This window comes from Pseudophryne corroboree, unplaced genomic scaffold (genome assembly GCF_028390025.1).
Source record: "Pseudophryne corroboree isolate aPseCor3 unplaced genomic scaffold, aPseCor3.hap2 scaffold_147, whole genome shotgun sequence".
NCBI lineage: Eukaryota > Metazoa > Chordata > Amphibia > Anura > Myobatrachidae > Pseudophryne > Pseudophryne corroboree.
The window spans coordinates 969,916-996,698 of record NW_026968099.1 but is presented as its reverse complement, the minus strand read 5'-3'; the positions used below and the strand labels follow the sequence as shown (position 1 = coordinate 996,698).

Below are 26,783 nucleotides of genomic sequence, written 5' to 3'. Positions count from 1 at the left end.
GCATTCAACAGACACCGAACAAGACTTCAACCGACAAATGTTCATTAACCTGACATAGAATACCACTGCATTTACCATAATTATGTCTTATCTTCATCTCTACAACCTTCAGGTAATGACACACATAGTCGATAGGGAATACAGGCACAGATACCAGCAATCACATATCCCCCCCATTCATGTATCATCAACTAAAATGTGCTCCCCATTTTGTTGCAACCAAAAGCCGAAGAGAGCTCGGTAAAGTTTGACAGCCCATCCACAGACCCGTACCACGGGATAAGAAGGAATTCAAATGTATACTTCGCAATACCTCGTAGCTTGATTTAAAACACGTACGGCACGATGATACATGACCCCCCAAAACACGGATTCATACACACATGCTTCTGCTATCTCACTAGGTCATACCCTTTTCTCACCTCCTCCTCTCCTCCCCTACCCAACCATAGAAATATTTACACATGACATATATTTTTCTCTTTTTGAAATGTTTTAGGAAGTGGCAGTTATTGCTGACTGCCAAAGGGTGGACTGTCAAAGTCAGAAAAATATCACGATGCACACTGCCATATTTGCACCTCATATGTGTCCCTGCTGCGCATGCGTGCGCTCTCCCGTGCGTGCGCATACTCGCTGTTGCGGGCACCCGCAGGCGCACGGTATGCGCATTTACGGTAGAGTTCGTGTGCGTCTAGCGGGCGACTCGTTCATAACATATTTTAACTATATAATGTATTTTGTAGATAATGGTCCCTTTGATAGAATCTGAAAGTTTGGTTAATGTAGCATGTTCATGGACAGAGAGATCCCTCTTTGTTTGATACGAAGGGTCAGACAGGAGTAATACAGTGGTGTTTAGTATCCATCGGAAGAGTATTTAATTAGCAATATTCCGGTGTTGGTTTGAAACAGATTAATCGCTCGTGCGAATAGTTATGGACATAAGAAGTTTATGTCCATTTACTATTATTTGCACTTACTTATCCATGCGGCGGGAAACCTAGTTTCCCACCCACCTGAGCAGTTGGAAATTGTCACAGCCCACCTGTATGAATCAACCTATGACCTTTTGTTATAATGCGAAGAGGAATTCCTGTGTCCAATGAACAATGAGATTGTAGGGACCATTGAATTGTATTGTGTGTGAGGCATAAATAGACAAGCCGACCACATCCAGCTCTCACTCTTCAACGGTTCTCATTGCTGATAATCGGGAGCTGGATGTCCAGAGGCGCATGCGATCGTTCCCTTTGTGCGTAAGTTTTCTCCGCAATCATATTGTCTTTCTCGTTATTATGGGCCATATCTCTCTCTCTCTTCTCCTTTTTCTCTCATTTTCCCTTAAAACGTAATTGTATTGTATTGTATTTTACTGTGTAGTTATCTGGTTAGTTAGTCTATGTTATATTGTAGTGTATGACTTGTATTGTATTATTCTTTTTTCAAGTATAACATTCATATAAGGCGTTAGACCCTAAGCACGGTATCTGTGTATTTCTTATAGTGTTAAGTATTCTCAGAGCGCTTTTTAGTTAATAAGGTTACACTGTGTTGCATCCACACTCTATCTCTACACCAAGGTTTACTGCATAATACACTGTTTTATGGTATAGTTATAAGGGTTTAACATTGTGAGCGTTTGCGCCGCTGGTGATCTCCTCGTGGTCCCGAGCGTTCGCATCGCTATAGCGAATCATTACGTTAGTCGGCAGCCAATAGCGTGCCTGCCTGTGATCTCTTGGCCGTAAGCGAACGTGACGCTTGAGCGTCTCGACTACGGCTAAGCGATTGTTACGCAACGTGCGTACCCTTACGGTACTCCATACGTCAATAGCGTACAGTGTTCTTAGACCTCTTAAAGGGTTTTAAATAAGATAAATATTTAGCTTTATCAGGTTCACCCAATAAACTTAAGAAGAGATGAACTGAATACATTCAACTCACTATTTGAAGACCTAAGAGCAGATGAGAATAAATTCTTCAATTATTTCCGCATGTCCTTGTCATCTTTTGACGAATTACATATGCGGCTGAGAGCCCATATTCAACATGAGAACACTACAATGCAAAATTGTATTCCACCTGTTCAAATGTTAGCAGTTACACTGAGGTAAGTAAATCAAAGACATTTGAAAGTACAATGTTTTTATTTCACACTGAAAATGGACATATTTAAAGTATGAGCAATATTTGCAATTAACTTATATCCAAAACATTAGGTAACAAATGTAACAAACAGCCAACGGTGGAAATTAAATTGCATGTGTTATGCACCATGTGTGTGATTTGTAACAAATTTGGTTGAATCAGGGCTAGATTGGTATTTATAATGGGTGCAGTGATGAAAAGTCCACGGAACTGTATGAACCAGAAGACGGTGCAGGGGATGGAGTTTGAGAGGGACAACTTTGAGGGCTATTTATTGGAGGCATGTTTCCAAAATGTGGGTACAATTGAGATGTTAGCGGAGGTTGGGCTTGTTGCATAGGATTTTGGCCATAAGGTTGCTGTAAAGGCATTGCTTGCAATAGTGTTTGGTGCATTGGCATAGACTGATAAGGCAGGAGCGAAGGCTGCAAGGATCTCCGCTTCTGCTGATTTATATTAGAAATCAGTTGAAGAACCCCCATTTGGAACTGTAATATTTCATCTTCGTCTAATTTCTCTAAAGCAGGCATGATCCCCTGAAAGAAAGATATATGACGATTTGGCTTTTCAGGTTCCAGAGCCTTTAGCAGTTTTAATTCTACTTCATCTGGCTTACGGCGGCGTGTTTGTGGTCGAAAAACCACCATGTGTGGCACTGGCTGCTGGTGTTAGTAGAGTCTCTGTTGTATTTTTGTGCTCATTTTCAGGAACTGAGTTTTCCCTCACAGCATCTTCAACTGGGTTATCTGGTATGACATCCTCCAGAGTGAATTTTCTTCAGTATCCCGACACATACAATTTTTTTAAGAATTGCATCTGGTCATGAAACACATATTTCCTATGCTTCACTGCCCCAGCTCCAGATCTCTTGCTTTCTTCGATTTTTTTGAAAGACTTTGCAAAGTAGTCTCGAATATTGCTCCATCTTCACATGACTTCTTTACCTAGAACAATATCATTCAATAACAATATAAATGTTTTACATTTTGTTATGTTTACCAAAGACCTACTGACCAATTACTCATAGTTTGCATTTGTTCTTTTCAGATATCTGGCAAGTGGGTGCACTTTTACTGATCTACACTATAGTTATCGAATTGGAATTTCAACTGTAAATCAGATAATTAAAGAAGTTTGCCGAGCCATTTGGTCAGTCATGCAATCAGAATGCCTACCTACACCTACAAAAGAACACTGGCAATCGATAGCAGCTGATTTTGAGAAAAACGCAAACTTCCCACATTGCATAGGGGCATTAGATGGCAAACATATCCGACTAATTTGTCCATCCAGCAGCGGCTCAATGTACTTCAATTACAAAGATTACTATTCTGTAGTGTTAATGGCCATTGCAGACTCCAAATACCGCTTTGTCTACGTGAATATAGGAAGTTTTGGTAAAGACTGCGACTCTGCTATCTGGAAAAGATCTAGTCTGTGGAGGTCAATTATAACAAACACACACCAACTTCCAGACGAGAAATGTCTACCAGGAACAGAAAGTCCTAAAGTGCCATATGTGTTTGTGGGTGACGAAGCATTTGCACTTCATAAGCATCTACTCCGACCTTATGGTGGGCCAAACCTGACGCAAGACAAAAGAATTTTTAACTACCGCCTGAGTCGAGCCCGTAGATATGTGGAATGCTCATTTGGCATTCTAACTAATAAGTGGAGAATTTTCCATAGACCAATTAATGTCAATCCCGATTTTGCCGTTGACATTGTCAAGACTTGTATAATTCTCCATAATTTTGTTAGGGCTAGAGATGGGTTTCAGATTGAGGACACTACATCAATAACAGGCTTGGAAGATTGGCAACGTGAACCCACAGCACGAGGAGGCATGACCGCAAACAACGTCAGACAAATATTTGCCAAATACTTTGTAACAGACATTGGAGCTGTGTCCTGGCAAATGTCAAAAATCTGACTGTAGTCATTTTCATTAAACTGTGCTAAAAATGTAAACACAACAGGAGATTTACGGTCAACTGGGCCCCAGTCGTGTTTCGCACAGTCCTCCCGCACCTTGTTTGATGACGTTCACCTGTCACATCAATGACCCGTGGTGCTCCCCAGTTTTGGTTTTGGTTATGCACAATGTCAGCAACAAGTGATATGTGTGCAAACGGAGTATTGCATATATACCTTATATACCCGCAAAGTCACTGTTCTACATGTGCGTTTTTTTATGCACAATTTGTGCGCACCTTAAAATTGTTTAAGTTGCCATACTAATGTCGCTCATCTGTGTTGTGCTTTTGTTTAATAAATCACGAAGATGTTGCGTTGTGCACCTAAACGTAGATGTGCTGCCTCATGTTACTTTGTGAATAAATTCCTTTGTGTTCCCAAAAGCCTCTGAGTGCCATCACTTCTACAATTGATCACTTTTCAAGCCTAGTACATGCTGGACCAGGCCAGGATATCAGGGTAACTTGCGTGCATCTGAGTACCGAACTACCTGTAAGTGTGTGTATGTATGTATATATATATATATATATATATATATACACACACACACACAATGAAGTCTGGTGCCACTAAAGGGTCTGCACAGTTAGTCCGACAGACAGTAGATCTTGTAGATCAACGTTTCCATTTCATGTCTAAATCGGCCTCAGTTTCACATCCTGATGACGATTTAGTCATTAAATCAAAACGTTGATTTACAAGATCCACTGTCTGTTGTACTAACTGCAGAGACCCTTGAGTGGCACCCGAGTTCGTAGTGTATTTGTGAGGTATCTTACCTGGGTGAGCACCTGGCCGGTACGGACTTTAGTGGGAGTAACGGTGGATGTACATTGTGTGTGTGTGTATGTGTGTGTCAGTGCCGTAACTAGGCATTTTAGCGCTGTGTGCAAGAAACGATAGTGGCGCCCCCCCCAATGTAAGATAGGGGCAGTGCACGCCTAAGGTGCGCAAAAAATTTATAGGGGCGTGGCTTAAAGGGGAAGGGTGCGTGGCCACAAAATAATAGCAATTCATACTACGGTGCACAGTAGTCTACATTATTCAAATTTCGCTGCACAGTAGCGCCCCTTTTATACATTACAATAGACAGCGTCCCCCTTTTTACACATTACAGCAGCCAGTCCCCCTTTTTACACATTGCGGCAGCCAGTCCCCCTTTTTACACATTGCGGCAGCCAGGCCCCCTTTTTACACATTGCGGCATCCAGGCCCCCTTTTTACACATTGCGGCAGCCAGTCCCCATTTTTACACATTGCGGCAGACGGGACCCCTTTTTACACATTGCGGCAGACGGTGACCAAGAGAGAGAGAGAGAGAGAGAGAATATACTTACTTTCTCCCCGCTGACAGGCTCCTCGTGCAGCTTCCTCTCGGTGCAGGCTGTGTGAGATGAGAAGGAGGAGGAAAGAGGGGGAGCAGGGAGCCGCAGCAGCGCTATTTGATTGGTAGTAAGCGCCGCTGCAGCATCCCCCTCTCCTCCTGTATTGGTTGCCTGGCGCTGCTGTGGATGCTGGGAAACCGCATCCCAGCATCCTTAGCAGCGCCGGGCAGCCAATACAGGAGGAGAGGGGGATGCTGCAGCGGCGCTTACTACCAATCAAATAGCGCTGCTGCGGCTCACTGCTCCCCCTCCTTCCTCCTCCTTCTCTCCGCTGCCCGGCGCTGGTCCTCTTCTCCCTACACAGCGGGGCGCACGGCGCAGACTTCGGCGGCATGTAATGAGTCAATTTGACTCATTACATGCCGCTGGCCGTTGCGCCCTCAGGGCAACTGCGCTGTGTGCCAAGCCCCCTTGGCACACACATAGTTACGGCCCTGGTGTGTGTATATATATATATATATATATATATATATGTGGGATGCGGTCAAGATACCGCCGACGGAATCCCAACTGCCACAATCCCAACATATTCTCCCTCCGTGGGTGTCCACGACACCCATAGAGGGAGAATATAATAGTGTGTCGAGCGTAGCGAGGCGCCGTGCCCGCAGTGTGGCGAGCGAAGCTAGCCCGCAAGGGGCTGCGTTCCGCTCGCCACCCCTGTCGGCATTGTGTTGTTGGGATTCCGGCGTCGGTAAGTCATCAGCGGCATTGTAATGAGTCACTACAAGCCGCCTGTGTGCGTGTGCTGCCGCCGGAGAGGAGCAGCTCCGGGGGCAGGGGAGGAGTAGGGGGACTCTGGAGCTGCAGCAGCGCAGTGTAATTGTTGGTGGCGCTGCTGCAGTTGTCCCTCTCCTTCTGCATTGTCTGGACGCCGCCGCTGTGAATGCTGGGATGCGCCTCCCTCATCCCAGCATTCACAGCGGCGGCGGCCAGCCAATGCGGAAGGAGAGGGACAGCTGCATGTGACGCTGCCACCAATTACATAGCGCTGCTATTTGTCTGTCTATCTATCTATCTATCTATCTATCTTTCTATCTATCTATCTATCTATCTATCTATCTATCTCTCCTGTTTACCTAATGTATGAAAGGTGGACAGGCTGCCGTAATGTGGAAAAAGGGAAATCCTGTGTGCCAGAATGTGTGAAAAGGGGGACTGGCTGCCGTAATGTGCTTAAACAGGGATTGTCTTCCGTAATGTGTAAAAGGGGGGACTCTAGGGGTCATTACAAGTTGTTCGATCGCTAGGAAATTTTTGCAGCGCTGTGATCATGTTAAAACTTGGCCAAACTGTGCATGCATATGCACTGCAATGCGCAGGCGCGTCCTACGGGTACAAAGAGGATCGGTGCTGGCCGATAGATTTTACGAAGAATCCATTCGCACAGTCGATCGCAAGGTGATTGCCAGGAAGAGGGTGTTTATGGTTGGCAACTGTCCGTTTTCTGGGAGTGTTTGCAAAAACGCAGGCGTGTCCAAGCGTTTGCAAGGCGGGTGTCTGACGTCAATTCCACGACCAAAAAGACTAAAGTGATCGCAGTGGCTGAGTAAGTCCAGAGCTACTCAGAAACTGCAAAAACTGTTTTGGGGCCACTCAGCTGCAAAGGCGTTCCCACACTTGCCAAGTGAAAATACACTCCCCCATAGGCGGCGACTCTATGATCGCAGCGCACCCAAAAGTTGCTAGTGAGCGATCAAATCCGAATGACCCCCCTCTGTCTGCCGTAATGTGTAAAAAGGGGAATCTATCAGCCGTACTGTGTAAAAGGGGCTCTACCTGGTGTAGTGGCGCTACTGTGCGGTGTAATTTAAATAATAGAGACTACTGTGCACCGTAGTATGAATTGGGATTCTTTTGTGGCCACACACCTTCCCCATGAAGCCATGACCCTATATTTTTTGGAACGGCTGCGGCGCACACTGCCCTTATATTACATAAGTGTGGGGGCCGCTGTTGCTGTTTTTTGCACACAGCGCTAAAATGTCTAGTTACGGCACTGGTGCACAGTTGCTTGACACAGAAAACTACAACAAAAAAGTATTCCCAGTTTGGCCCAATAGAAAGTTGATTAGAAAAATGTACTGAGTCCGAAAAGAACACAAACACACACATATACATAGATATATAGACATATATATATATATATAAATGACACAACTGTATTATAAATCGAAACAATAAATCAAATACTAACCAAATAGTTCTTTATCATTCTCAGCAAGCTCATTGAAATCAGCTTTCAAATCACAGCAAAGCTCGTGCCAAGCCTTTCTGGTGGCATTTCTGTCTTTATAAACTTCAAGAGTTTTATCCCACAAAACTGGTCTGATTTCTACCAAGGAAATCAGTCTCTCAGTGTCAATATCTAGCTCTGCCATTTTCTCCAAACTACGCCTGCAGTGAGTGCACTGATGTGGGCGGGTTGTAGTGTTTTTATCAATAAACCATGTGATGTATGGGTGAGGAAACACATCGTTCCCGGCGAATAGCTGTTGTGTGTGTAAGCACTCATTGACAGTGCTTATACACTGAATCAGACAGACGGCAGGAGCACGGGCCGGCAGCCGGACTATTCAGTGGTGAGTCCCGGCTGTTACCCGGCAGCTGGGCCGGCACCGTGCCATGTGTAAGGACACATTGCGCTGCATGTGTCTTTACATCACGGCAGCAGTTAAAAGCCGGCCGTGTGTTTGCCGGGCGGCGACAGCCGCCTCGTGTGTTTTAGCACTTACAGAGCAGCTCTGGAGCTGTTACAGTGCCCAGCTGCTGCAAGAAATAAGCTTGAATGCTTAAGGGGCTGGGGCATAGCCAACATGAGCCCTACACCGAAGGAGGGTGGAGGTGTTTAATGCGAACTAGGGGTCATCCAAGCGCCGCAAAAGGCCGCCATGCCCTGCACGCCCCTTTTCTCTTTTCATATGCAGACGAGGGTTGAAGCCAACTTTGACCCACTGCTTGGATGACATCACCATATGCAAATCCATCTGCTGCAGGCCTTCCCCCAGGAATGCTTGCACTAGTTGTTGCATTTGGTTTGTTGTTTGGGGGTGCTTCAGTATTAGGCAGCCTTCTGCCCTCCCATGTTCATCTGAAAATATGTGTTCTCCCTGCAGTTGTTGTCCCCAGATGAGAGTTCCCTTGTGCTGCCTCAGTTGAATCTCCTTTACTTGACAGAGATGTGCCTGAGCAGCGGCCCTCCCCAGCCCTATCCCAAATCATACTTATTTTGCATAGGAGATACCATGGTCATGAAGGTTGTTCTCCCAGGGTGAGGTTCATTCATTGCATTCTGGGTATGCTGACCCCTGTGATTTCCCCAAATGTGGGAAACTCGACTGCATTATTTGTGGTAGTGGGGGACTGTGTTTGTGCTTTTCTCTGCTCAGCTCTGGTAAAAGTCAGATTTCTTTGTCTCAGATCTTCCTCTAGCCTTGTTCTTCTTTCGAGAGTTCCCTTGTGCTGCCTCAGTTGGATCTCCTTCACTTGACAGGGGGGTGCCCGAGCAGCGACCCTCCCCAGCTCTAGCCCAACTCCTACTTACCTGCCAGGTGAGATACTATGATCATGAAGGTGCTTCTCCCAGGGCAAGGCTCACCCATTGCACTCTGGGTGTGTTGCTCCTGCGATTTCCCCAAATGTGGGAAACTTGACTGCATAATTTGTGTTTCCCCTGGTCGGCTCTCGTATAATTCAGATCTCTTTGTCTCAGGTCTCTCTCCAGCCTAGATTGCTGTCTGTTTCCACTTCTCTTTTCTTGAGCCGCTCCCTTCTATGCCCTTGCGCACTATCCTGACTTCTCCCGTCTGCTTACTTTGTGCCTTCCAACGCACAATGCGAACTACAGGTAGTGCTGCAGGGCCAACACCCTTTTACTTGCCTTACAGAGCAGCTCTGGAGCTGTTACAGTGCCCAGTTGCTGCAAGAAATCAGCTTGAATGCTTAAGGGGCTGGGGCATAGCCAACATGAGCCCCACACCGAAGGAGGGTGGAGGTGTTTAATGCGAACTAGTGGTCATCCAAGCGCCGCAAAAGGCCGCCATGCCCTGCACGCCCCTTTTCTCTTTTCATATGCAGACGAGGGTTGAAGCCAACTTTTACCCACTGCTTGGATGACATCACCATATGCAAATCCATCTGCTGCAGGCCTTCCCCCAGGAATGCTTGCACTAGTTGTTGCTTTTGGTTTGTTGTTTGGGGGTGCTTGAGTATTAGGCAGCCTTCTGCCCTCCCATGTTCATCTGAAAATATGTGTTCTCCCTGCAGTTGTTGTCCCCAGATGAGAGTTCCCTTGTGCTGCCTCAGTTGAATCTCCTTTACTTGACAGAGATGTGCCTGAGCAGCGGCCCTCCCCAGCCCTATCCCAAATCATACTTATTTTGCATAGGAGATACCATGGTCATGAAGATTGTTCTCCCAGGGTGAGGTTCATTCATTGCATTCTGGGTATGCTGACCCCTGTGATTTCCCCAAATGTGGGAAACTCGACTGCATTATTTGTGGTAGTGGGGGACTGTGTTTGTGTTTTCCTCTGGTCAGCTCTGATAAAAGTCAGATTTCTTTGTCTCATTTCTTCCTCTAGCCTTATTCTTCTTTCGAGAGTTTCCTTGTGCTGCCTCAGTTGGATCTCCTTCACTTGACAGGGGAGTGCTTGAGCAGCGACCCTCCCCAGCTCTAGCCCAACTCCTACTTACCTTCCAGGTGAGATACTATGATCATGAAGGTGCTTCTCCCAGGGCAAGGCTCACCCATTGCACTCTGGGTGTGCTGCCCCTGTGATTTCCCCAAATGTGGGAAACTTGACTGCATAATTTGTATTTCCACTGGTCGGCTTTCATATAATTCAGATCTCTTTGTCTCAGGTCTCTCTCCAGCCTAGTTTGCTGTCTGTTTCCACTTCTTTTTTTTTGAGCCACTCCCTTCTATACCCTTGTGCACTATCCTGACTTCTCCTCCTGTCTGCTTACTTTGTGCCTTCCAATGCACAATGCAAACTACAGGCAGTGCTGCAGGGCCCACACCCTTTTACTTGCCTTACAGAGCAGCTCTGGAGCTGTTACAGTGCCAAGCTGCTGCAAGAAATCAGCTTGAATGCTTCAGGGGCTGGGGCATTGCCAACATGAGCCCCACACCGAAGGAGGGTGGGGGTGTTTAATGCGAACTAAGGGTCATCCAAGCGCCGCAAAAGGCCGCCATGCCCTGCATACCCCTATTCTCTTTTCATATGCAGATGAGGGTTCCAGCCAACTTTGGCCCACTGCTTTGATGACATCACTGTATGCAAATCCGTCTTCTGCAGACCTTCCCCCAGGAATGCTTGTACTAGTTGTTGCATTTGGTTTGTTGTTTGGGGGTGCTTCAGTATTAGGCAGCCTTCTGCCCTCCCATGTTCATTTGAAAATATGTGTTCTCCCTGCAGTTGTTGTCCCCAGATGAGAGTTCCCTTGTGCTGCCTCAGTTGAATCTCCTTTACTTGACAGAGATATGCCTGAGCAGCGGCCCTCCCCAGCCCTATCCCAAATCATACTTATTTTGCATAGGAGATACCATGGTCATGAAGATTGTTCTCCCAGGGTGAGGTTCATTCATTGCATTCTGGGTATGCTGACCCCTGTGATTTCCCCAAATGTGGGAAACTCGACTGCATTATTTGTGGTAGTGGGGGACTGTTTGTGCTTTCCTCTGGTCAGCTCTGGTAACAGTCAGATTTCTTTGTCTCAGATCCTCCTCTAGCCTTGTTCTTCTTTCGAGAGTTCCCTTGTGCTGCCTCAGTTGGATCTCCTTCACTTGACAGGGGGGTGCCCGAGCAGCGACCCTCCCCAGCTCTAGCGCAACTCCTACTTACCTGCCAGGTGAGATACTATGATCAGGAAGGTGCTTCTCCCAGGGCAAGGCTCACCCATTGCACTCTGGGTGTGCTGCTCCTGTGATTTCCCCAAATGTGGGACACTTGACTGCATAATTTGTGTTTCCCCTGGTCGGCTTTCATTAAATTCAGATCTCTTTGTCTCAGGTCTCTCTCCAGCCTAGTTTGCTGTCTGTTTCCACTTCTTTTTTTTTGAGCCCCTCCCTTCTATACCCTTGTGCACTATCCTGACTTCTCCTCATGTCTGTTTACTTTGTGCCTTCCAACGGACAATGCGAACTACAGGTAGTGCTGCAGGGCCCACACCCTTTTACTTGCCTTACAGAGCAGCTCTGGAGCTGTTACAGTGCCAAGCTGCTGCAAGAAATCAGCTTGAATGCTTCAAGGGCTGGGGCATTGCCAACATGAGCCCCACACCGAAGGAGGGTGGAGGTGTTTAATGCGAACTAGGGGTCATCCAAGCCGCAAAAGGCCGCCATGCCCTGCATACCCCTTTTCTCTTTTCAGATGCAGACGAGGGTTGAAGCCAACTTTGACCCACTGCTTGGATGACATCACCATATGCAAATCCATCTGCTGCAGGCCTTCCCCCAGGAATGCTTGCACTAGTTGTTGCATTTGGTTTGTTGTTTGGGGGTGCTTCAGTATTAGGCAGCCTTCTGCCCTCCCATGTTCATCTGAAAATATGTGTTCTCCCTGCAGTTGTTGTCCCCAGATGAGAGTTCCCTTGTGCTGCCTCAGTTGAATCTCCTTTACTTGACAGAGATGTGCCTGAGCAGCGGCCCTCCCCAGCCCTATCCCAAATCATACTTATTTTGCATAGGAGATACCATGGTCATGAAGATTGTTCTCCCAGGGTGAGGTTCATTCATTGCATTCTGGGTATGCTGACCCCTGTGATTTCCCCAAATGTGGGAAACTCGACTGCATTATTTGTGGTAGTGGGGGACTGTGTTTGTGCTTTCCTCTGGTCACCTCTGGTAAAAGTCAGATTTCTTTGTCTCAGATCTTCCTCTAGCCTTGTTCCTCTTTTGAGAGTTCCCTTGTGCTGCCTCAGTTGGATCTCCTTCACTTGACAGGTGGGTGCTTGAGCAGCGACCCTCCCCAGCTCTAGCCCAACTCCTACTTACCTGCCAGGTAAGATACTATGATCATGAAGGTGCTTCTCCCAGGGCAAGGCTCACCCATTGCACTCTGGGTGTGCTGCCCCTGTGATTTCCCCAAATGTGGGAAACTTGACTGCATAATTTGTGTTTCCACTGGTCGGCTTTCATATAATTCAGATCTCTTTGTCTCAGGTCTTTCTCCAGCCTAGTTTGCTGTCTGTTTCCACTTCTTTTTTTTGAGCCCCTCCCTTCTATACCCTTGTGCACTATCCTGACTTCTCCTCCTGTCTGCTTACTTTGTGCCTTCCAATGCACAATGCAAACTACAGGCAGTGCTGCAGGGCCCACACCCTTTTACTTGCCTTACAGAGCAGCTCTGGAGCTGTTACAGTGCCAAGCTGCTGCAAGAAATCAGCTTGAATGCTTCAGGGGCTGGGGCATTGCCAACATGAGCCCCACACCGAAGGAGGGTGGGGGTGTTTAATGCGAACTAAGGGTCATCCAAGCGCCGCAAAAGGCCGCCATGCCCTGCATACCCCTATTCTCTTTTCATATGCAGATGAGGGTTCCAGCCAACTTTGGCCCTCTGCTTGGATGACATCACTGTATGCAAATCCGTCTTCTGCAGACCTTCCCCCAGGAATGCTTGTACTAGTTGTTGCATTTGGTTTGTTGTTTGGTGGTGCTTCAGTATTAGGCAGCCTTCTGCCCTCCCATGTTCATTTGAAAATATGTGTTCTCCCTGCAGTTGTTGTCCCCAGATGAGAGTTTCCTTGTGCTGCCTCAGTTGAATCTCCTTTACTTGACAGAGATATGCCTGAGCAGCGGCCCTCCCCAGCCCTATCCCAAATCATACTTATTTTGCATAGGAGATACCATGGTCATGAAGATTGTTCTCCCAGGGTGAGGTTCATTCATTGCATTCTGGGTATGCTGACCCCTGTGATTTCCCCAAATGTGGGAAACTCGACTGCATTATTTGTGGTAGTGGGGGACTGTTTGTGCTTTCCTCTGGTCAGCTCTGGTAACAGTCAGATTTCTTTGTCTCAGATCCTCCTCTAGCCTTGTTCTTCTTTCGAGAGTTCCCTTGTGCTGCCTCAGTTGGATCTCCTTCACTTGACAGGGGGGTGCCCGAGCAGCGACCCTCCCCAGCTCTAGCGCAACTCCTACTTACCTGCCAGGTGAGATACTATGATCAGGAAGGTGCTTCTCCCAGGGCAAGGCTCACCCATTGCACTCTGGGTGTGCTGCTCCTGTGATTTCCCCAAATGTGGGACACTTGACTGCATAATTTGTGTTTCCCCTGGTCGGCTTTCATTTAATTCAGATCTCTTTGTCTCAGGTCTCTCTCCAGCCTAGTTTGCTGTCTGTTTCCACTTCTTTTTTTTTGAGCACCTCCCTTCTATACCCTTGTGCACTATCCTGACTTCTCCTCCTGTCTGCTTACTTTGTGCCTTCCAACGGACAATGCGAACTACAGGTAGTGCTGCAGGGCCCACACCCTTTTACTTGCCTTACAGAGCAGCTCTGGAGCTGTTACAGTGCCAAGCTGCTGCAAGAAATCAGCTTGAATGCTTCAGGGGCTGGGGCATTGCCAACATGAGCCCCACACCGAAGGAGGGTGGGGGTGTTTAATGCGAACGAAGGGTCATCCAAGCGCCGCAAAAGGCCGCCATGCCCTGCATATCCCTATTCTCTTTTCATATGCAGATGAGGGTTCCAGCCAACTTTGGCCCACTGCTTGGATGACATCACTGTATGCAAATCCGTCTTCTGCAGACCTTCCCCCAGAAATGCTTGTACTAGTTGTTGCATTTGGTTTGTTGTTTGGGGGTGCTTCAGTATTAGGCAGCCTTCTGCCCTCCCATGTTCATTTGAAAATATGTGTTCTCCCTGCAGTTGTTGTCCCCAGATGAGAGTTCCCTTGTGCTGCCTTAGTTGAATCTCCTTTACTTGACAGAGATATGCCTGAGCAGCGGCCCTCCCCAGCCCTATCCCAAATCATACTTATTTTGCATAGGAGATACCATGGTCATGAAGATTGTTCTCCCAGGGTGAGGTTCATTCATTGCATTCTGGGTATGCTGACCCCTGTGATTTCCCCAAATGTGGGAAACTCGACTGCATTATTTGTGGTAGTGGGGGACTGTTTGTGCTTTCCTTTGGTCAGCTCTGGTAACAGTCAGATTTCTTTGTCTCAGATCCTCCTCTAGCCTTGTTCTTCTTTCGAGAGTTCCCTTGTGCTTCCTCAGTTGGATCTCCTTCACTTGACATAGGGGTGCCCGAGCAGCGACCCTCCCCAGCTCTAGCGCAACTCCTACTTACCTGCCAGGTGAGATACTATGATCAGGAAGGTGCTTCTCCCAGGGCAAGGCTCACCCATTGCACTCTGGGTGTGCTGCTCCTGTGATTTCCCCAAATGTGGGACACTTGACTGCATAATTTGTGTTTCCCCTGGTCGGCTTTCATTTAATTCAGATCTCTTTGTCTCAGGTCTCTCTCCAGCCTAGTTTGCTGTCTGTTTCCACTTCTTTTTTTTTGAGCCCCTCCCTTCTATACCCTTGTGCACTATCCTGACTTCTCCTCCTGTCTGCTTACTTTGTGCCTTCCAACGGACAATGCGAACTACAGGTAGTGCTGCAGGGCCCACACCCTTTTACTTGCCTTACAGAGCAGCTCTGGAGCTGTTACAGTGCCAAGCTGCTGCAAGAAATCAGCTTGAATGCTTCAAGGGCTGGGGCATTGCCAACATGAGCCCCACACCGAAGGAGGGTGGAGGTGTTTAATGCGAACTAGGGGTCATCCAAGCGCCGCAAAAGGCCGCTATGCCCTGCACGCCCCTTTTCTCTTTTCATATGCAGACGAGGGTTGAAGCCAACTTTGACCCACTGCTTGGATGACATCACCATTTGCAAATCCATCTGCTGCAGGCCTTCCCCCAGGAATGCTTGCACTAGTTGTTGCATTTGGTTTGTTGTTTGGGGGTGCTTCAGTATTAGGCAGCCTTCTGCCCTCCCATGTTCATCTGAAAATATGTGTTCTCCCTGCAGTTGTTGTCCCCAGATGAGAGTTCCCTTGTGCTGCCTCAGTTGAATCTCCTTTACTTGACAGAGATGTGCCTGAGCAGCGGCCCTCCCCAGCCCTATCCCAAATCATACTTATTTTGCATAGGAGATACCATGGTCATGAAGATTGTTCTCCCAGGGTGAGGTTCATTCATTGCATTCTGGGTATACTGACCCCTGTGATTTCCCCAAATGTGGGAAACTCGACTGCATTATTTGTGGTAGTGGGGGACTGTTTGTGCTTTCCTTTGGTCAGCTCTGGTAACAGTCAGATTTCTTTGTCTCAGATCCTCCTCTAGCCTTGTTCTTCTTTCGAGAGTTCCCTTGTGCTTCCTCAGTTGGATCTCCTTCACTTGACAGGGGGGTGCCCGAGCAGCGACCCTCCCCAGCTCTAGCGCAACTCCTACTTACCTGCCAGGTGAGATACTATGATCAGGAAGGTGCTTCTCCCAGGGCAAGGCTCACCCATTGCACTCTGGGTGTGCTGCTCCTGTGATTTCCCCAAATGTGGGACACTTGACTGCATAATTTGTGTTTCCCCTGGTCGGCTTTCATTTAATTCAGATCTCTTTGTCTCAGGTCTCTCTCCAGCCTAGTTTGCTGTCTGTTTCCACTTCTTTTTTTTTGAGCCCCTCCCTTCTATACCCTTGTGCACTATCCTGACTTCTCCTCCTGTCTGCTTACTTTGTGCCTTCCAACGTACAATGCGAACTACAGGTAGTGTTGCAGGGCCCACACCCTTTTACTTGCCTTACAGAGCAGCTCTGGAGCTGTTACAGTGCCAAGCTGCTGCAAGAAATCAGCTTGAATGCTTCAAGGGCTGGGGCATTGCCAACATGAGCCCCACACCGAAGGAGGGTGGAGGTGTTTAATGCGAACTAGGGGTCATCCAAGCGCCGCAAAAGGCCGCTATGCCCTGCACGCCCCTTTTCTCTTTTCATATGCAGACGAGGGTTGAAGCCAACTTTGACCCACTGCTTGGATGACATCACCATATGCAAATCCATCTTCTGCAGGCCTTCCCCCAGGAATGCTTGCACTAGTTGTTGCATTTGGTTTGTTGTTTGGGGGTGCTTCCGTATTAGGCAGCCTTCTGCCCTCCCATGTTCATCTGAAAATATGTGTTCTCCCTGCAGTTGTTGTCCCCAGATGAGAGTTCCCTTGTGCTGCCTCAGTTGAATCTCCTTTACTTGACAGAGATGTGCCTGAGCAGCGGCCCTCCCCAGCCCTATCCCAAATCATACTTATTTTGCATAGGAGATACCATGGTCATGAAGATTGTTCTCCCAGGGTGAGGTTCATTCATTGCATTCTGGGTATGCTGACCCCTGTGATTTCCCCAAATGTGGGAAACTCGACTGCATTATTTGTGGTAGTGGGGGACTGTGTTTGTGCTTTCCTCTGGTCAGCTCTGGTAATAGTCAGATTTCTTTGTCTCAGATCTTCCTCTAGCCTTGTTCTTCTTTCGATAGTTCCCTTGTGCTGCCTCAGTTGGATCTAATTCACTTGACAGGGGGTTGCCCGAGCAGCGACCCTCCCCAGCTCTAGCCCATCTCCTACTTACCTGCCAAGTGAGATACTAAGATCAGGAAGGTGCTTCTCCCAGGGCAAGGCTAACCCATTGCACTCTGGGTGTGCTGCTCCTGCGATTTCCCCAAATGTGGGACACTTGACTGCATAATTTGTGTTTCCTCTGGTCGGCTCTCGTATAATTCAGATCTCTTTTTCTCAGGTCTCTCTCCAGCCTAGTTTGCTGTTTGTTTCCACTTCTCTTTTCTTGAGCCGCTCCCTTCTATGCCCTTACGCACTATCCTGACCTCTCCCGTCTGCTTACTTTGTGCCTTCCAACGCACAATGCAAACTACAGGTAGTGCTGCAGGGCCCACACCCTTTTACATGCTTTACAGAGCAGCTCTGGAGCTGTTACAGTGCCCAGCTGCTGCAAGAAATCAGCTTGAATGCTTCAGGGGCTGGGGCATAGCCAACATGAGCCCCACACTGAAGGAGGGTGGAGATGTTTAATGCGAATTAGGGGTCATCCAAGCGCCACAAAAGGCCGCCATGCCCTGCCATCCCTTTTTTCTTTTCATATGCAGACGAGGGTTGAAGCCAACTTTGACCCACTGCTTGGATGACATCACCATATGCAAATCCGTCTGCTGTAGGCCTTCCCCAAGGAATGCTTGCACTAGTTGTTGCATTTGGTTTGTTGTTTGGGGGTGCTTCAGTATTAGGCAGCCTTCTGCCCTCCCATGTTCATCTGAAAATATGTGTTCTCCCTGCAGTTGTTGTCCCCAGATGAGAGTTCCCTTGTGCTGCCTCAGTTGAATATCCTTTACTTGACAGAGATGTGCCTGAGCAGCGGCCCTCCCCAGCCCTATCCCAAATCATACTTATTTTGCATAGGAGATACCATGGTCATGAAGATTGTTCTCCCAGGGTGAGGTTCATTCATTGCATTCTGGGTATACTGACCCCTGTGATTTCCCCAAATGTGGGAAACTCGACTGCATTATTTGTGGTAGTGGGGGACTGTTTGTGCTTTCCTTTGGTCAGCTCTGGTAACAGTCAGATTTCTTTGTCTCAGATCCTCCTCTAGCCTTGTTCTTCTTTCGAGAGTTCCCTTGTGCTTCCTCAGTTGGATCTCCTTCACTTGACAGGGGGGTGCCCGAGCAGCGACCCTCCCCAGCTCTAGCGCAACTCCTACTTACCTGCCAGGTGAGATACTATGATCAGGAAGGTGCTTCTCCCAGGGCAAGGCTCACCCATTGCACTCTGGGTGTGCTGCTCCTGTGATTTCCCCAAATGTGGGACACTTGACTGCATAATTTGTGTTTCCCCTGGTCGGCTTTCATTTAATTCAGATCTCTTTGTCTCAGGTCTCTCTCCAGCCTAGTTTGCTGTCTGTTTCCACTTCTTTTTTTTTGAGCCCCTCCCTTCTATACCCTTGTGCACTATCCTGACTTCTCCTCCTGTCTGCTTACTTTGTGCCTTCCAACGTACAATGCGAACTACAGGTAGTGTTGCAGGGCCCACACCCTTTTACTTGCCTTACAGAGCAGCTCTGGAGCTGTTACAGTGCCAAGCTGCTGCAAGAAATCAGCTTGAATGCTTCAAGGGCTGGGGCATTGCCAACATGAGCCCCACACCGAAGGAGGGTGGAGGTGTTTAATGCGAACTAGGGGTCATCCAAGCGCCGCAAAAGGCCGCTATGCCCTGCACGCCCCTTTTCTCTTTTCATATGCAGACGAGGGTTGAAGCCAACTTTGACCCACTGCTTGGATGACATCACCATATGCAAATCCATCTTCTGCAGGCCTTCCCCCAGGAATGCTTGCACTAGTTGTTGCATTTGGTTTGTTGTTTGGGGGTGCTTCCGTATTAGGCAGCCTTCTGCCCTCCCATGTTCATCTGAAAATATGTGTTCTCCCTGCAGTTGTTGTCCCCAGATGAGAGTTCCCTTGTGCTGCCTCAGTTGAATCTCCTTTACTTGACAGAGATGTGCCTGAGCAGCGGCCCTCCCCAGCCCTATCCCAAATCATACTTATTTTGCATAGGAGATACCATGGTCATGAAGATTGTTCTCCCAGGGTGAGGTTCATTCATTGCATTCTGGGTATGCTGACCCCTGTGATTTCCCCAAATGTGGGAAACTCGACTGCATTATTTGTGGTAGTGGGGGACTGTGTTTGTGCTTTCCTCTGGTCAGCTCTGGTAATAGTCAGATTTCTTTGTCTCAGATCTTCCTCTAGCCTTGTTCTTCTTTCGATAGTTCCCTTGTGCTGCCTCAGTTGGATCTAATTCACTTGACAGGGGGTTGCCCGAGCAGCGACCCTCCCCAGCTCTAGCCCATCTCCTACTTACCTGCCAAGTGAGATACTAAGATCAGGAAGGTGCTTCTCCCAGGGCAAGGCTCACCCATTGCACTCTGGGTGTGCTGCTCCTGCGATTTCCCCAAATGTGGGACACTTGACTGCATAATTTGTGTTTCCTCTGGTCGGCTCTCGTATAATTCAGATCTCTTTTTCTCAGGTCTCTCTCCAGCCTAGTTTGCTGTTTGTTTCCACTTCTCTTTTCTTGAGCCGCTCCCTTCTATGCCCTTACGCACTATCCTGACCTCTCCCGTCTGCTTACTTTGTGCCTTCCAACGCACAATGCAAACTACAGGTAGTGCTGCAGGGCCCACACCCTTTTACATGCTTTACAGAGCAGCTCTGGAGCTGTTACAGTGCCCAGCTGCTGCAAGAAATCAGCTTGAATGCTTCAGGGGCTGGGGCATAGCCAACATGAGCCCCACACTGAAGGAGGGTGGAGATGTTTAATGCGAATTAGGGGTCATCCAAGCGCCACAAAAGGCCGCCATGCCCTGCCATCCCTTTTTTCTTTTCATATGCAGACGAGGGTTGAAGCCAACTTTGACCCACTGCTTGGATGACATCACCATATGCAAATCCATCTGCTGCAGGCCTTCCCCCAGGAATGCTTGCACTAGTTGTTGCATTTGGTTTGTTGTTTGGGGGTGCTTCAGTGTTAGGTAGCCTTCTGCCCTCCCATGTTCATCTGAAAACATGTGTTCTCCCTGCAGTTGTTGTCCCCAGATGAGAGTTCCCTTGTGCTGCCTCAGTTGAATCTCCTTTACTTGACAGAGATGTGCCTGAGCAGCGGCCCTCCCCAGCCCTATCCCAAATCATACTTATTTTGCATAGGAGATACCATGGTCATGAAGATTGTTCTCCCAGGGTGAGGTTCATTCATTGCATTCTGGGTATGCTGACCCCTGTGATTTCCCCAAATGTGGGAAACTCGACTGCATTATTTGTGGTAGTGGGGGACTGTGTTTGTGCTTTCCTCTGGTCAGCTCTGGTAAAAGTCAGATTTCTTTGTCTCAGATTATCCTCTAGCCTTGTTCTTCTTTCGAGAGTTCCCTTGTGCTACCTCAGTTGGATCTCCTTCACTTGACAGGGGGGTGCCCGAGCAGCGACCCTCCCCAGCTCTAGCCCAACTCCTACTTACCTGCCAGGTGAGATACTATGATCATGTAGGTGCTTCTCCCAGGGCAAGGCTCACCCATTGCACTCTGGGTGTGCTGCCCCTGTGATTTCCCCAAATATGGGAAACTTGACTGCATAATTTGTGTTTCCCCTGGTCGGCTCTCGTATAATTCAGATCTCTTTGTCTCAGGTCTCTCTCCAGCCTAGTTTGCTGTCTGTTTCCACTTCTCTTTTCTTGAGCCGCACCCTTCTATGCCCTTGCGCACTATCCTGACTTCTCCAGTCATATGCAGATGAGGGTTCCAGCCAACTTTGGCCCACTGCTTGGATGACATCACTATGCAAATCCGTCTTCTGTAGACCTTCCCCCAGGAATGCTTGTACTAGTTGTTGCATTTGGTTTGTTGTTTGGGGGTGCTTCAGTATTAGGCAGCTTTCTGCCCTCCCATGTTCATTTGAATATATGTGTTCTCCCTGCAGTTGTTGTCCCCAGATGAGAGTTCCCTTGTGCTGCCTCAGTTGAATCTCCTTTACTTGACAGAGATATGCCTGAGCAGCGGCCCTCCCCAGCCCTATCCCAAATCATACTTATTTTGCATAGGAGATACCATGGTCATGAAGATTGTTTTCCCAGGGTGAGGTTCATTCATTGCATTCTGGGTATGCTGACCCCTGTGATTTCCCCAAATGTGGGAAACTCGACTGCATTATTTGTGGTAGTGGGGGACTGTGTTTGTGCTTTCCTCTGGTCACCTCTGGTAAAAGTCAGATTTCTTTGTCTCAGATCTTCCTCTAGCCTTGTTCCTCTTTCGAGAGTTTCCTTGTGCTGCCTCAGTTGGATCTCCTTCACTTGACAGGGGGGTGCTTGAGCAGCGACCCTCCCCAGCTCTAGCCCAACTCCTACTTACCTGCCAGGTAAGATACTATGATCATGAAGGTGCTTCTCCCAGGGCAAGGCTCACCCATTGCACTCTGGGTGTGCTGCCCCTGTGATTTCCCCAAATGTGGGAAACTTGACTGCATAATTTGTGTTTCCACTGGTCGGCTTTCATATAATTCAGATCTCTTTGTCTCAGGTCTTTCTCCAGCCTAGTTTGCTGTCTGTTTCCACTTCTTTTTTTTTATGAGCCCCTCCCTTCTATACCCTTGTGCACTATCCTGACTTCTCCTCCTGTCTGCTTACTTTGTGCCTTCCAATGCACAATGCAAACTACAGGTAGTGCTGCAGGGCCCACACCCTTTTACTTGCCTTACAGAGCAGCTCTGGAGCTGTTACAGTGCCAAGCTGCTGCAAAAAATGAGCTTGAATGCTTCAGGGGCTGGGGCATTGCCAACATGAGCCCCACACCGAAGGAGGGTGGGGGTGTTTAATGCGAACTAAGGGTCATCCAAGCGCCGCAAAAGGCCGCCATGCCCTGCATACCCCTTTTCTCTTTTCATATGCAGATGAGGGTTCCAGCCAACTTTGGCCCACTGCTTGGATGACATCACTGTATACAAATCCATCTTCTGCAGGCCTTCCCCCAGGAATGCTTGCACTAGTTGTTGCATTTGGTTTGTTGTTTGGGGGTGCTTCCGTATTAGGCAGCCTTCTGCCCTCCCATGTTCATCTGAAAATATGTGTTCTCCCTGCAGTTGTTGTCCCCAGATGAGAGTTCCCTTGTGCTGCCTCAGTTGAATCTCCTAACCTTGACAGAGATGTGCCTGAGCAGCGGCCCTCCCCAGCCCTATCCCAAATCATACTTATTTTGCATAGGAGATACCATGGTCATGAAGATTGTTCTCCCAGGGTGAGGTTCATTCATTGCATTCTGGGTATGCTGACCCCTGTGATTTCCCCAAATGTGGGAAACTCGACTGCATTATTTGTGGTAGTGGGGGACTGTGTTTGTGCTTTCCTCTGGTCAGCTCTGGTAAAAGTCAGATTTCTTTGTCTCAGATTATCCTCTAGCCTTGTTCTTCTTTCGAGAGTTCCCTTGTGCTACCTCAGTTGGATCTCCTTCACTTGACAGGGGGGTGCCCGAGCAGCGACCCTCCCCAGCTCTAGCCCAACTCCTACTTACCTGCCAGGTGAGATACTATGATCATGTAGGTGCTTCTCCCAGGGCAAGGCTCACCCATTGCACTCTGGGTGTGCTGCCCCTGTGATTTCCCCAAATATGGGAAACTTGACTGCATAATTTGTGTTTCCCCTGGTCGGCTCTCGTATAATTCAGATCTCTTTGTCTCAGGTCTCTCTCCAGCCTAGTTTGCTGTCTGTTTCCACTTCTCTTTTCTTGAGCCGCTCCCTTCTATGCCCTTGCGCACTATCCTGACTTCTCCAGTCATATGCAGATGAGGGTTCCAGCCAACTTTGGCCCACTGCTTGGATGACATCACTATGCAAATCCGTCTTCTGTAGACCTTCCCCCAGGAATGCTTGTACTAGTTGTTGCATTTGGTTTGTTGTTTGGGGGTGCTTCAGTATTAGGCAGCTTTCTGCCCTCCCATGTTCATTTGAATATATGTGTTCTCCCTGCAGTTGTTGTCCCCAGATGAGAGTTCCCTTGTGCTGCCTCAGTTGAATCTCCTTTACTTGACAGAGATATGCCTGAGCAGCGGCCCTCCCCAGCCCTATCCCAAATCATACTTATTTTGCATAGGAGATACCATGGTCATGAAGATTGTTTTCCCAGGGTGAGGTTCATTCATTGCATTCTGGGTATGCTGACCCCTGTGATTTCCCCAAATGTGGGAAACTCGACTGCATTATTTGTGGTAGTGGGGGACTGTGTTTGTGCTTTCCTCTGGTCACCTCTGGTAAAAGTCAGATTTCTTTGTCTCAGATCTTCCTCTAGCCTTGTTCCTCTTTCGAGAGTTTCCTTGTGCTGCCTCAGTTGGATCTCCTTCACTTGACAGGGGGGTGCTTGAGCAGCGACCCTCCCCAGCTCTAGCCCAACTCCTACTTACCTGCCAGGTAAGATACTATGATCATGAAGGTGCTTCTCCCAGGGCAAGGCTCACCCATTGCACTCTGGGTGTGCTGCCCCTGTGATTTCCCCAAATGTGGGAAACTTGACTGCATAATTTGTGTTTCCACTGGTCGGCTTTCATATAATTCAGATCTCTTTGTCTCAGGTCTTTCTCCAGCCTAGTTTGCTGTCTGTTTCCACTTCTTTTTTTTTATGAGCCCCTCCCTTCTATACCCTTGTGCACTATCCTGACTTCTCCTCCTGTCTGCTTACTTTGTGCCTTCCAATGCACAATGCAAACTACAGGTAGTGCTGCAGGGCCCACACCCTTTTACTTGCCTTACAGAGCAGCTCTGGAGCTGTTACAGTGCCAAGCTGCTGCAAAAAATGAGCTTGAATGCTTCAGGGGCTGGGGCATTGCCAACATGAGCCCCACACCGAAGGAGGGTGGGGGTGTTTAATGCGAACTAAGGGTCATCCAAGCGCCGCAAAAGGCCGCCATGCCCTGCATACCCCTTTTCTCTTTTCATATGCAGATGAGGGTTCCAGCCAACTTTGGCCCACTGCTTGGATGACATCACTGTATACAAATCCATCTTCTGCAGGCCTTCCCCCAGGAATGCTTGCACTAGTTGTTGCATTTGGTTTGTTGTTTGGGGGTGCTTCCGTATTAGGCAGCCTTCTGCCCTCCCATGTTCATCTGAAAATATGTGTTCTCCCTGCAGTTGTTGTCCCCAGATGAGAGTTCCCTTGTGCTGCCTCAGTTGAATCTCCTAACCTTGACAGAGATGTGCCTGAGCAGCGGCCCTCCCCAGCCCTATCCCAAATCATACTTATTTTGCATAGGAGATACCATGGTCATGAAGATTGTTCTCCCAGGGTGAGGTTCATTCATTGCATTCTGGGTATGCTGACCCCTGTGATTTCCCCAAATGTGGGAAACTCGACTGCATTATTTGTGGTAGTGGGGGACTGTGTTTGTGCTTTCCTCTGGTCAGCTCTGGTAATAGTCAGATTTCTTTGTCTCAGATCTTCCTCTAGCCTTGTTCTTCTTTCGATAGTTCCCTTGTGCTGCCTCAGTTGGATCTCCTTCACTTGACAGGGGGTTGCCCGAGCAGCGACCCTCCCCAGCTCTAGCCCATCTCCTACTTACCTGCCAAGTGAGATACTAAGATCAGGAAGGTGCTTCTCCCAGGGCAAGGCTCACCCATTGCACTCTGGATGTGCTGCTCCTGCGATTTCCCCAAATGTGGGACACTTGACTGCATAATTTGTGTTTCCTCTGGTCGGCTCTCGTATAATTCAGATCTCTTTTTCTCAGGTCTCTCTCCAGCCTAGTTTGCTGTTTGTTTCCACTTCTCTTTTCTTGAGCCGCTCCCTTCTACGCCCTTGCGCACTATCCTGACCTCTCCCGTCTGCTTACTTTGTGCCTTCCAACGCACAATGCAAACTACAGGTAGTGCTGCAGGGCCCACACCCTTTTACATGCTTTACAGAGCAGCTCTGGAGCTGTTACAGTGCCCAGCTGCTGCAAGAAATCAGCTTGAATGCTTCAGGGGCTGGGGCATAGCCAACATGAGCCCCACACTGAAGGAGGGTGGAGATGTTTAATGCGAATTAGGGGTCATCCAAGCGCCACAAAAGGCCGCCATGCCCTGCCATCCCTTTTTTCTTTTCATATGCAGACGAGGGTTGAAGCCAACTTTGACCCACTGCTTGGATGACATCACCATATGCAAATCCGTCTGCTGTAGGCCTTCCCCAAGGAATGCTTGCACTAGTTGTTGCATTTGGTTTGTTGTTTGGGGGTGCTTCAGTATTAGGCAGCCTTCTGCCCTCCCATGTTCATCTGAAAATATGTGTTCTCCCTGCAGTTGTTGTCCCCAGATGAGAGTTCCCTTGTGCTGCCTCAGTTGAATCTCCTTTACTTGACAGAGATGTGCCTGAGCAGCGGCCCTCCCCAGCCCTATCCCAAATCATACTTATTTTGCATAGGAGATACCATGGTCATGAAGATTGTTCTCCCAGGGTGAGGTTCATTCATTGCATTCTGGGTATGCTGACCCCTGTGATTTCCCCAAATGTGGGAAACTCGACTGCATTATTTGTGGTAGTGGGGGACTGTGTTTGTGCTTTCCTCTGGTCAGCTCTGGTAAAAGTCAGATTTCTTTGTCTCAGATTATCCTCTAGCCTTGTTCCTCTTTCGAGAGTTCCCTTGTGCTACCTCAGTTGGATCTCCTTCACTTGACAGGGGGGTGCCCGAGCAGCGAACCTCCCCAGCTCTAGCCCAACTCCTACTTACCTGCCAGGTGAGATACTATGATCATGTAGGTGCTTCTCCCAGGGCAAGGCTCACCCATTGCACTCTGGGTGTGCTGCCCCTGTGATTTCCCCAAATATGGGAAACTTGACTGCATAATTTGTGTTTCCCCTGGTCGGCTCTCGTATAATTCAGATCTCTTTGTCTCAGGTCTCTCTCCAGCCTAGTTTGCTGTCTGTTTCCACTTCTCTTTTCTTGAGCCGCTCCCTTCTATGCCCTTGCGCACTATCCTGACTTCTCCAGTCTGCTTACTTTGTGCCTTCCAATGCACAATGCGAACTACAGGTAGTGCTGCAGGGCCCACACCCTTTTACTTGCCTAACAGAGCAGCTCTGGAGCTGTTACAGTGCCCAGCTGCTGCAAGAAATCAGCTTGAATGCTTAAGGGGCCATCCAAGTGCCGCAAAAGGCCGCCATGCCCTGCATACCCCTTTTCTCTTTTCATATGCAGATGAGGGTTCCAGCCAACTTTGGCCCACTGCTTGGATGACATCACTATGCAAATCCGTCTTCTGTAGACCTTCCCCCAGGAATGCTTGTACTAGTTGTTGCATTTGGTTTGTTGTTTGGGGGTGCTTCAGTATTAGGCAGCCTTCTGCCCTCCCATGTTCATTTGAATATATGTGTTCTCCCTGCAGTTGTTGTCCCCAGATGAGAGTTCCCTTGTGCTGCCTCAGTTGAATCTCCTTTACTTGACAGAGATATGCCTGAGCAGCGGCCCTCCCCAGCCCTATCCCAAATCATACTTATTTTGCATAGGAGATACCATGGTCATGAAGATTGTTCTCCCAGGGTGAGGTTCATTCATTGCATTCTGGGTATGCTGACCCCTGTGATTTCCCCAAATGTGGGAAACTCAACTGCATTATTTGTGGTAGTGGGGGACTGTGTTTGTGCTTTCCTCTGGTCAGCTCTGGTAAAAGTCAGATTTCTTTGTCTCAGATCTTCCTCTAGCCTTGTTCTTCTTTCGAG

General features: G+C 48.3%; 32 non-coding genes and 1 pseudogene across 32 annotated transcripts; all 33 read left to right on the top strand.

The window, feature by feature from the left end:
- The first annotated feature begins 8,733 nt into the window (after positions 1-8,733).
- LOC134997792 (U1 spliceosomal RNA) lies at positions 8,734-8,897 on the top strand. Its single transcript, XR_010200169.1, has one exon. It is a non-coding gene; the product is annotated as a U1 spliceosomal RNA (small nuclear RNA).
- Positions 8,898-9,049: 152 nt separating this feature from the next.
- LOC134997942 (U1 spliceosomal RNA) lies at positions 9,050-9,212 on the top strand. The gene has a single exon (XR_010200313.1). It is a non-coding gene; the product is annotated as a U1 spliceosomal RNA (small nuclear RNA).
- A 671-nt stretch (positions 9,213-9,883) lies between these two features.
- Positions 9,884-10,047, top strand: LOC134997793 (U1 spliceosomal RNA). Its single transcript, XR_010200170.1, has one exon. It is a non-coding gene; the product is annotated as a U1 spliceosomal RNA (small nuclear RNA).
- Positions 10,048-10,199: 152 nt separating this feature from the next.
- On the top strand, positions 10,200-10,362 carry LOC134997999 (U1 spliceosomal RNA). Its single transcript, XR_010200366.1, has one exon. It is a non-coding gene; the product is annotated as a U1 spliceosomal RNA (small nuclear RNA).
- Positions 10,363-11,036: 674 nt separating this feature from the next.
- LOC134997850 (U1 spliceosomal RNA) lies at positions 11,037-11,198 on the top strand. The gene has a single exon (XR_010200226.1). It is a non-coding gene; the product is annotated as a U1 spliceosomal RNA (small nuclear RNA).
- Positions 11,199-11,350: 152 nt separating this feature from the next.
- LOC134997969 (U1 spliceosomal RNA) lies at positions 11,351-11,492 on the top strand (annotated as a pseudogene).
- A 693-nt stretch (positions 11,493-12,185) lies between these two features.
- Positions 12,186-12,349, top strand: LOC134998032 (U1 spliceosomal RNA). The gene has a single exon (XR_010200398.1). It is a non-coding gene; the product is annotated as a U1 spliceosomal RNA (small nuclear RNA).
- A 152-nt stretch (positions 12,350-12,501) lies between these two features.
- LOC134997975 (U1 spliceosomal RNA) lies at positions 12,502-12,664 on the top strand. The gene has a single exon (XR_010200342.1). It is a non-coding gene; the product is annotated as a U1 spliceosomal RNA (small nuclear RNA).
- A 673-nt stretch (positions 12,665-13,337) lies between these two features.
- Positions 13,338-13,499, top strand: LOC134997849 (U1 spliceosomal RNA). The gene has a single exon (XR_010200225.1). It is a non-coding gene; the product is annotated as a U1 spliceosomal RNA (small nuclear RNA).
- A 152-nt stretch (positions 13,500-13,651) lies between these two features.
- LOC134997958 (U1 spliceosomal RNA) lies at positions 13,652-13,814 on the top strand. Its single transcript, XR_010200328.1, has one exon. It is a non-coding gene; the product is annotated as a U1 spliceosomal RNA (small nuclear RNA).
- A 674-nt stretch (positions 13,815-14,488) lies between these two features.
- On the top strand, positions 14,489-14,650 carry LOC134997881 (U1 spliceosomal RNA). The gene has a single exon (XR_010200254.1). It is a non-coding gene; the product is annotated as a U1 spliceosomal RNA (small nuclear RNA).
- Positions 14,651-14,802: 152 nt separating this feature from the next.
- Positions 14,803-14,965, top strand: LOC134997957 (U1 spliceosomal RNA). Its single transcript, XR_010200327.1, has one exon. It is a non-coding gene; the product is annotated as a U1 spliceosomal RNA (small nuclear RNA).
- Positions 14,966-15,639: 674 nt separating this feature from the next.
- LOC134997859 (U1 spliceosomal RNA) lies at positions 15,640-15,801 on the top strand. The gene has a single exon (XR_010200234.1). It is a non-coding gene; the product is annotated as a U1 spliceosomal RNA (small nuclear RNA).
- A 152-nt stretch (positions 15,802-15,953) lies between these two features.
- On the top strand, positions 15,954-16,116 carry LOC134997956 (U1 spliceosomal RNA). The gene has a single exon (XR_010200326.1). It is a non-coding gene; the product is annotated as a U1 spliceosomal RNA (small nuclear RNA).
- Positions 16,117-16,790: 674 nt separating this feature from the next.
- LOC134998031 (U1 spliceosomal RNA) lies at positions 16,791-16,954 on the top strand. Its single transcript, XR_010200397.1, has one exon. It is a non-coding gene; the product is annotated as a U1 spliceosomal RNA (small nuclear RNA).
- A 152-nt stretch (positions 16,955-17,106) lies between these two features.
- LOC134998018 (U1 spliceosomal RNA) lies at positions 17,107-17,269 on the top strand. Its single transcript, XR_010200384.1, has one exon. It is a non-coding gene; the product is annotated as a U1 spliceosomal RNA (small nuclear RNA).
- A 670-nt stretch (positions 17,270-17,939) lies between these two features.
- LOC134997858 (U1 spliceosomal RNA) lies at positions 17,940-18,101 on the top strand. The gene has a single exon (XR_010200233.1). It is a non-coding gene; the product is annotated as a U1 spliceosomal RNA (small nuclear RNA).
- Positions 18,102-18,253: 152 nt separating this feature from the next.
- LOC134997955 (U1 spliceosomal RNA) lies at positions 18,254-18,416 on the top strand. Its single transcript, XR_010200325.1, has one exon. It is a non-coding gene; the product is annotated as a U1 spliceosomal RNA (small nuclear RNA).
- A 674-nt stretch (positions 18,417-19,090) lies between these two features.
- On the top strand, positions 19,091-19,254 carry LOC134998030 (U1 spliceosomal RNA). The gene has a single exon (XR_010200396.1). It is a non-coding gene; the product is annotated as a U1 spliceosomal RNA (small nuclear RNA).
- A 152-nt stretch (positions 19,255-19,406) lies between these two features.
- LOC134998003 (U1 spliceosomal RNA) lies at positions 19,407-19,569 on the top strand. Its single transcript, XR_010200370.1, has one exon. It is a non-coding gene; the product is annotated as a U1 spliceosomal RNA (small nuclear RNA).
- Positions 19,570-20,239: 670 nt separating this feature from the next.
- LOC134998029 (U1 spliceosomal RNA) lies at positions 20,240-20,403 on the top strand. The gene has a single exon (XR_010200395.1). It is a non-coding gene; the product is annotated as a U1 spliceosomal RNA (small nuclear RNA).
- Positions 20,404-20,555: 152 nt separating this feature from the next.
- Positions 20,556-20,718, top strand: LOC134997966 (U1 spliceosomal RNA). The gene has a single exon (XR_010200336.1). It is a non-coding gene; the product is annotated as a U1 spliceosomal RNA (small nuclear RNA).
- Positions 20,719-21,125: 407 nt separating this feature from the next.
- LOC134997788 (U1 spliceosomal RNA) lies at positions 21,126-21,289 on the top strand. The gene has a single exon (XR_010200165.1). It is a non-coding gene; the product is annotated as a U1 spliceosomal RNA (small nuclear RNA).
- Positions 21,290-21,441: 152 nt separating this feature from the next.
- Positions 21,442-21,604, top strand: LOC134997974 (U1 spliceosomal RNA). The gene has a single exon (XR_010200341.1). It is a non-coding gene; the product is annotated as a U1 spliceosomal RNA (small nuclear RNA).
- A 676-nt stretch (positions 21,605-22,280) lies between these two features.
- LOC134998028 (U1 spliceosomal RNA) lies at positions 22,281-22,444 on the top strand. The gene has a single exon (XR_010200394.1). It is a non-coding gene; the product is annotated as a U1 spliceosomal RNA (small nuclear RNA).
- A 152-nt stretch (positions 22,445-22,596) lies between these two features.
- On the top strand, positions 22,597-22,759 carry LOC134997965 (U1 spliceosomal RNA). Its single transcript, XR_010200335.1, has one exon. It is a non-coding gene; the product is annotated as a U1 spliceosomal RNA (small nuclear RNA).
- Positions 22,760-23,166: 407 nt separating this feature from the next.
- Positions 23,167-23,330, top strand: LOC134997787 (U1 spliceosomal RNA). Its single transcript, XR_010200164.1, has one exon. It is a non-coding gene; the product is annotated as a U1 spliceosomal RNA (small nuclear RNA).
- A 152-nt stretch (positions 23,331-23,482) lies between these two features.
- LOC134997973 (U1 spliceosomal RNA) lies at positions 23,483-23,645 on the top strand. The gene has a single exon (XR_010200340.1). It is a non-coding gene; the product is annotated as a U1 spliceosomal RNA (small nuclear RNA).
- A 676-nt stretch (positions 23,646-24,321) lies between these two features.
- On the top strand, positions 24,322-24,485 carry LOC134998027 (U1 spliceosomal RNA). The gene has a single exon (XR_010200393.1). It is a non-coding gene; the product is annotated as a U1 spliceosomal RNA (small nuclear RNA).
- Positions 24,486-24,637: 152 nt separating this feature from the next.
- Positions 24,638-24,800, top strand: LOC134998015 (U1 spliceosomal RNA). The gene has a single exon (XR_010200382.1). It is a non-coding gene; the product is annotated as a U1 spliceosomal RNA (small nuclear RNA).
- A 670-nt stretch (positions 24,801-25,470) lies between these two features.
- Positions 25,471-25,634, top strand: LOC134998026 (U1 spliceosomal RNA). Its single transcript, XR_010200392.1, has one exon. It is a non-coding gene; the product is annotated as a U1 spliceosomal RNA (small nuclear RNA).
- Positions 25,635-25,786: 152 nt separating this feature from the next.
- On the top strand, positions 25,787-25,949 carry LOC134997964 (U1 spliceosomal RNA). Its single transcript, XR_010200334.1, has one exon. It is a non-coding gene; the product is annotated as a U1 spliceosomal RNA (small nuclear RNA).
- Positions 25,950-26,553: 604 nt separating this feature from the next.
- LOC134998023 (U1 spliceosomal RNA) lies at positions 26,554-26,717 on the top strand. Its single transcript, XR_010200388.1, has one exon. It is a non-coding gene; the product is annotated as a U1 spliceosomal RNA (small nuclear RNA).
- The last annotated feature ends 66 nt before the right edge of the window (positions 26,718-26,783 follow it).